The 5,791-nt window shown below is 34.4% G+C and overlaps 1 protein-coding gene and 1 pseudogene across 1 annotated transcript in view; one reads left to right on the top strand and one right to left on the bottom strand.

The window, feature by feature from the left end:
• Positions 1-1,971: 1,971 nt before the first annotated feature.
• Positions 1,972-2,556, bottom strand: LOC109395058 (transmembrane protein 126A pseudogene; annotated as a pseudogene).
• A 3,035-nt stretch (positions 2,557-5,591) lies between these two features.
• The window catches only part of PTPRD (protein tyrosine phosphatase receptor type D), a 693,301-nt gene continuing 693,101 nt past the window's right edge, over positions 5,592-5,791 (top strand). The window contains exon 1 of the mRNA XM_019665783.1: positions 5,592-5,609. The gene's annotated coding sequence lies outside the window, so the exon portion shown is untranslated. The remainder of the gene's footprint in view (positions 5,610-5,791) is intronic.

Here is a 5,791-nt window from a genome sequence, read left to right as displayed (position 1 = left end):
AAAAAAAAAAAACAGGTAGAAAATGGTCGAAAGGAAAACAAATAAGTAAATGTAGAATTGAAAACAATAAGGAAGACAGCAGAACACCATAAGAATAAAGACAGCAAACAAATATGTTACATGTGCTTCACTGTCAACATTTAGAAGAAAAATAAAATAGAGATACAACAAATTAAGAATAGAGAGTAGAGATTGAAAAGTAAAGAGAAGTAGAGACAAGATATGTATTAAGTTGCACTGAGGGAATGGGAGAAAGACCAGAGTAACTGGTAAAAGATAGAGGGAGAGAGTGCCATTTAAAATTTTTGATACTTATTTGACAATTTAGTTAATTGGGAATAGAACTTGAATGCTTTAAAACATGGAAGCAATGAATATTTTTATCTGTTTCATTGAAGAAGAAAAATATCTATCATTGTATAATTATTTGATGTTTGTGAGAGTCTTACTTTATGCTCAATGTAAGCCATGCTTCAATGAAGAAAATGTTTCTTGATTTGTTTCAAGTTTTCTTACAAGTGTTCTAAACCTGCTCTACTCCTGAAATCACTTGACTTCTAAAAAAGGAAAAGTGTACTTAGAGAGGTGAAATAAATCATTAAAATGCATTTCTAATCTACAGAAGGCATATGTTAAACAATTCAAATTTATAGTCAGAACAGTTCAAATTACTCCTGCATTCAGAGACACAAAACCCTAGATTTACCCTGTAGTTATTCTGTAATTGCTATTTGCAGGCAAAGGAAAAGTTAACAGTGATGCTAATCTCAATGTAATATACAGATTTACCAAAGAACCTTGTAGAATTGAGTTTTTCTATCTCAAAGCATAAATGATAGAGATTCAGCAAGGTATCTTTCCTTTCACTGCCATAAAGATACAAATAAGTAAAAATTTGTTTTTAGTAGGACCTGGGACATGTAGCTTTAAATCTATGGTTGTTGTTGTTTGTTCATTGTTTTCTGGTGGATGTTATGTGTTAATCATTTATTATCACAATACAACGTCTCTTTCTTCTCAGTAGTTGGTATATCTTGTGAGAAAGATTTTGGTAGTCTACTGTTCATCATGTATAAAGCTATCACTAATAGCCAACTATCCATTATGTTTCATGAATTCAGAGCAGAGTTCAATGATGATAGAGAGTGGCCATTGACTCCAAAGTGCTGGGTGAAATACCGGCATCATCATCAAGATCCACTTAATCACCTTGGACTCAACGGTCTCACTTTCTGAGAGAGAGAGAGAGAGAGAGAGAGAGAGAGAGAGAGAGAGAGAGAGAGAGACAGAGACAGACAGAGAGAGAGAGAGAGAATACAACCTACTCACAAGATTGTTATGGCNATGAATGACTTTTGGGGTTCTTTCTTCAGTGTTTTTTTTAAATTTTCAACAGTGAATATTGAATAATAATAATAATAATTATTATTATTATTATTTAATTTTATTGGGGAACAGCCATGGTCATTGGTTACACATTGCTTTCATGCTACAATGGCATAGTTGACTGTTTTAAGGAGGGGACAGCTCACAGAGTCCCATGCGGGGATCGAACTGATAAGTTTGTTGTTATCAGCACCATGCTCTAACCGGCTGAGCTAACCGGTCACCCCTGATTTATTTTTGTGAAAAGGAAAATGTGTGTTATTTTTATAAACAGAAAAATAAAAACTAAACAATTAGGGAATTATGATTAATGTTTTAATCTTGATAGAAGGTGAGACAATGAAAAATGAGCAATATCAGGGAGTAAAGAAAAGGAGAAAAAACGTAAATTAGAAAATTAAGTATAAACAGAGGAATGGGGAAAATGGAAGAACCATATTCAGTGTTGTGTTTCAGTTCAAGCAATGCACCTTGAGCAGGTACTAGACCTTTTATCACTTTTTTAAACAACAGTCTATGTTTATTCGTACATTAGACATAGTTTATATTTACAGTTTTATTTTTGTGGGCATGTTTGCTAAACAATCACTGGATTTCTAGGCCAGGCTCAGGCTATTGAAGAGCCTTTATAAGCAGTTTATATTGTCTAGCACCAAGGTATGCTGCAAACCCAGTCTGGAGCAAAGTGGGAAATAACATCTTTCTAAAGACAGGCTTAGAAATCTGATCCAGTAAGTTACGACGTTTCCTTTCTCTGGTAGCAGGGCTGAGGCACACCTGGCTGCTAGGCCACCATTCACAGGTATAGCCAAGTACACAGGGTACAGACCACCAAAAACAAGACCAAATAATCCACCTGTTTGATGGTACAGGTTTCACAATTCAAACAACCTGTATGCAATAGTAAATTAAAAAAAACCTTTGTCAGGTATGTTTGCTGTCAAAAATGGGATCACTGCCACTGTTGACCTGGTGGCTATACAGCCTGTGTCGCATTTAAGATTCACAGAAAGACTGTTTGCTATTAGTCCACAGAGACCAGCATTAAGCCCAATATATGTTGATCCATGTTCAAGTTGATCTTTTACTATTTCTGGAAGTTGAAAATTTTTTCTAGTTATCAAAAATTTGGCTTTTCTTGACAGTATCATCTGGTCCATGATTTTCCATCTTGAATCTCATGCTCTCCTCCCAGCAGTCAGCACTTCCTCTGGCCTTCCTCAGTGGCTAAGGCTCCCTGCAACCTTTGCACAATCCTCCCAGGTGCAGACATCTTTGGCTGACACATGACCTGGCCCACAGACCTTTAATTTTTATTGTGCATCCCCAAAATTAACAGTAAGCAAAATATACAAAGTTAAAAAAAATGCATGTTTCTTTCATTTATTTTGTTTCATCAATATCTGAAGAGTTAATGTCAATTCTTTCTGGGCCTTGTCAATGACTTGGAAAATTCTAAATGGAATTAAATGCACACATTAAAATCACTGACTATTAAGTGCCACTGTTAGCCATGATGTCTCATTATTATTGTCGTAGTGCAGTCTGTAGTATTTTGCACTATACAAGGCATTCCATCCCGATTATTCTCACCCAAATCCTCGGAAGTTGTTTGTATCATTTGCATTTTATAAATGAAGAAACAAAAATCTAGCAAGGTTATATAACTCCCCAACATCCCAGCTATGCTTAAAGCAAATGGAAACTAACAAAACGAAGTCTACTGTGGATTATTCTCAAACTATGAATTACTTTGAAGAACACCATGCATGCCAGCCAAAAAATGTCTATGCCTTATTCTCCCTCTATAATAATTATAATTTCCAAGTTGTTTGCTCTGTTTTTCTGATGGATCTCTGTATGTAAGTGCTGCTGATTGTAAAGCATCACAGTGCAGAATGCCCAGCCACCTTCAGCAAATCATAGCATAGTTTTTCCATATCCCATGCACATGTTGCAAAGAAAGAATATTCAAGTTCTGCAAATTGTTTTGACTTATTTTTGAGAATTTTAGCAGAAATCTATTCAATTTTAATTGGACTTAAAAAGTACATATGTAACAAAAGATACATCAAGATTAGTTAAGAGGTGTACTCTAGGTGAGGTGATTGTAATCACTTATTCAGTAAGTAATTAGACATCCAAGAGCCTTCAAGGATAATTTCAAGATTCAACTGGAGTCAGATTAGGTTAATTTACTAAAATACTAAAACATGAAATTTAAAAAGGAGCCCCTAAGGAGCATAAGAAATAATTAAAATTAGTTTCCTGCTCTTAGAACTTCTTTTCACCCTCATTCTGGTTATTTGGGGGTGAGAGGAAGGCTGCTAACACCTGAGTAGATAAGCCATCTAGCATCCTGACTCAGGGCTCCTTTCTCTGGGTGAGCTTCTATTTGCTTTGAGAATAGTTAGGATGTTGGCAAATAATGTTACCCTGCTAGATTTTTGTTTCTTCATTCCCATTCAGTGATGTTCGTCTTCATTCCATGAAAGCCACCCACTGTCATCTATATGCTGGCAATATTCAAAGGTATTTTTGTAGCTAACTTTTCCTATTAGTTCTAGAAACCTTTAAGCAACATAAATTTTCATTTTTTTCACTGTTTCGCATGCATTTCACAAGTAATATGTCCAAAATATAACTCTTCTTGTTCCCCTCAAATATTAATGTGTTTCCAGTCTTCATTATCTCAGGAAATTCATCATCTCAGGAAATGGCAGCACAATACATCCAACTGCTCAAGCTAAAACACTGGCCATCACTCTTGGTTCCTTACTGTCTTACTTTTACATCCAGTGCCACAGCAAGCCTTTTCTTTGTATCTACTACCTCTGTCATGTATCAACCCAACATTGTGTACCGCCACTGACAATATGGTAGTCCGCGCCTCCTTACAGAATCCCATCTCCATTTCCAATTGCCCTGTCTCCAACCTGGTTATTGCACAGCAGCCAGATATTTTAAAACAAAAATTGCAACAATAACAACCTCCATTAATTTTCTAATGGGTTAACTATGCATTTTATGCCCTGCATTAAGCATATATATATTTCACAAATTTCTACTTCTTCTTTTAGAGATTTTTAAAGGTATTGTTGGCATATACCATGCATGTTAAAGCATACAATTTGATGAGTTTTAACATGCATATATACCTGTAAAGCCATCACCAGGATCAAGATAACAAACGTATCCTCCAACTCCAAGAGTTTATTTATGGCCTTTTTCACACCTCCCTCCTCCTTCCCCACTTAATGTGTATAGATAACCACAGATCCACTTTATGTCATTGAAAATCAGTGGGTATTTTCTAGAAATGGATTAATACTACTCCTTCCCTAAACAACTTGCAGAGAATCCAAATGATTTTTTTCAGTTCCATTCTTGAAAAGAAAAAAGAAAAAAGAAAAACACAAAAAAACACACCAAAGAAACCCAGGGTGAACAAGTTTAATGCAAATCACTGGGAAAATGCAAGCATGGTTGTCCAGTTTTTAGAATGGCTTCTGAAACTTCTGAAACACTATGATACTGTCATAGACTTGCATCTTTATAAACTCTAATATAAATATATTAATAATAAGTTTCTATTTTCAATTAAAATTTTAATGACTTTTCCTCCACCCGATTTTGAAATCTAGATTTGTCTCTCTCTTTTTTAACATTATCATCATGGTTTGGGAGATTATTTCTTCCTAGAGACGACACTGTGATTTAGTTAAAGCAACTGAGTGGGCTTTGTGTGTATTTACCAAAAATGAAATCTTAACAATGCAAGAAATTATTTACAATGGAAGGAATATATCATTTTATAAGAATTGTTCAAAGACTTTCCAACAGAATTTTTTAAATTTAATATTTGATGATTATATGTTATTTATTTCAGATTGCATACAATTTTGATTATGAAGTATACTGAATTAATATTCTAAACTGCCATTCCTCTTCCCAGAATAATCATAGCATGTTTTGCTTTTTGTTGCTTTAACAGGAACATTTTACATTGCTTTTTTACAACAATGATTATGAAGGGAAATGCCAAAATACAATTAATTTCACTTCTTTTTGGAATTTGACATTTTCCACTAGCTAAGTAATATAAACGTGCATCACCTAAATGAGCAGTACTTTAATAGCATTGTTTTCACATTTTAATTGTGTCACATTTCTTCTTTGTATAGTGAGACGCGTGGCAAACAACTGTGGGATCTAAAGAGCAGGTAAGATTTAAAGCATGTTTGGGTTTTCTGTTGTTGTTATTAGTCTTTCAACTTTACTTTGTTTTATTACTTAATAGTATTTCTTTACTACTATAGGTTGTAGCTTCTGAGAAAAGTGTTAGCAATTTTATTATGGAGCATGAGGAATACAAGTGAACTTTCAACTCTTTCAGGTTATTTGG

The sequence above is a fragment of the Hipposideros armiger genome, unplaced genomic scaffold (genome assembly GCF_001890085.2).
Source record: "Hipposideros armiger isolate ML-2016 unplaced genomic scaffold, ASM189008v1 scaffold_453, whole genome shotgun sequence".
Lineage (NCBI taxonomy): Eukaryota > Metazoa > Chordata > Mammalia > Chiroptera > Hipposideridae > Hipposideros > Hipposideros armiger.
This window is presented reverse-complemented; position numbering and strand designations above follow the sequence as displayed.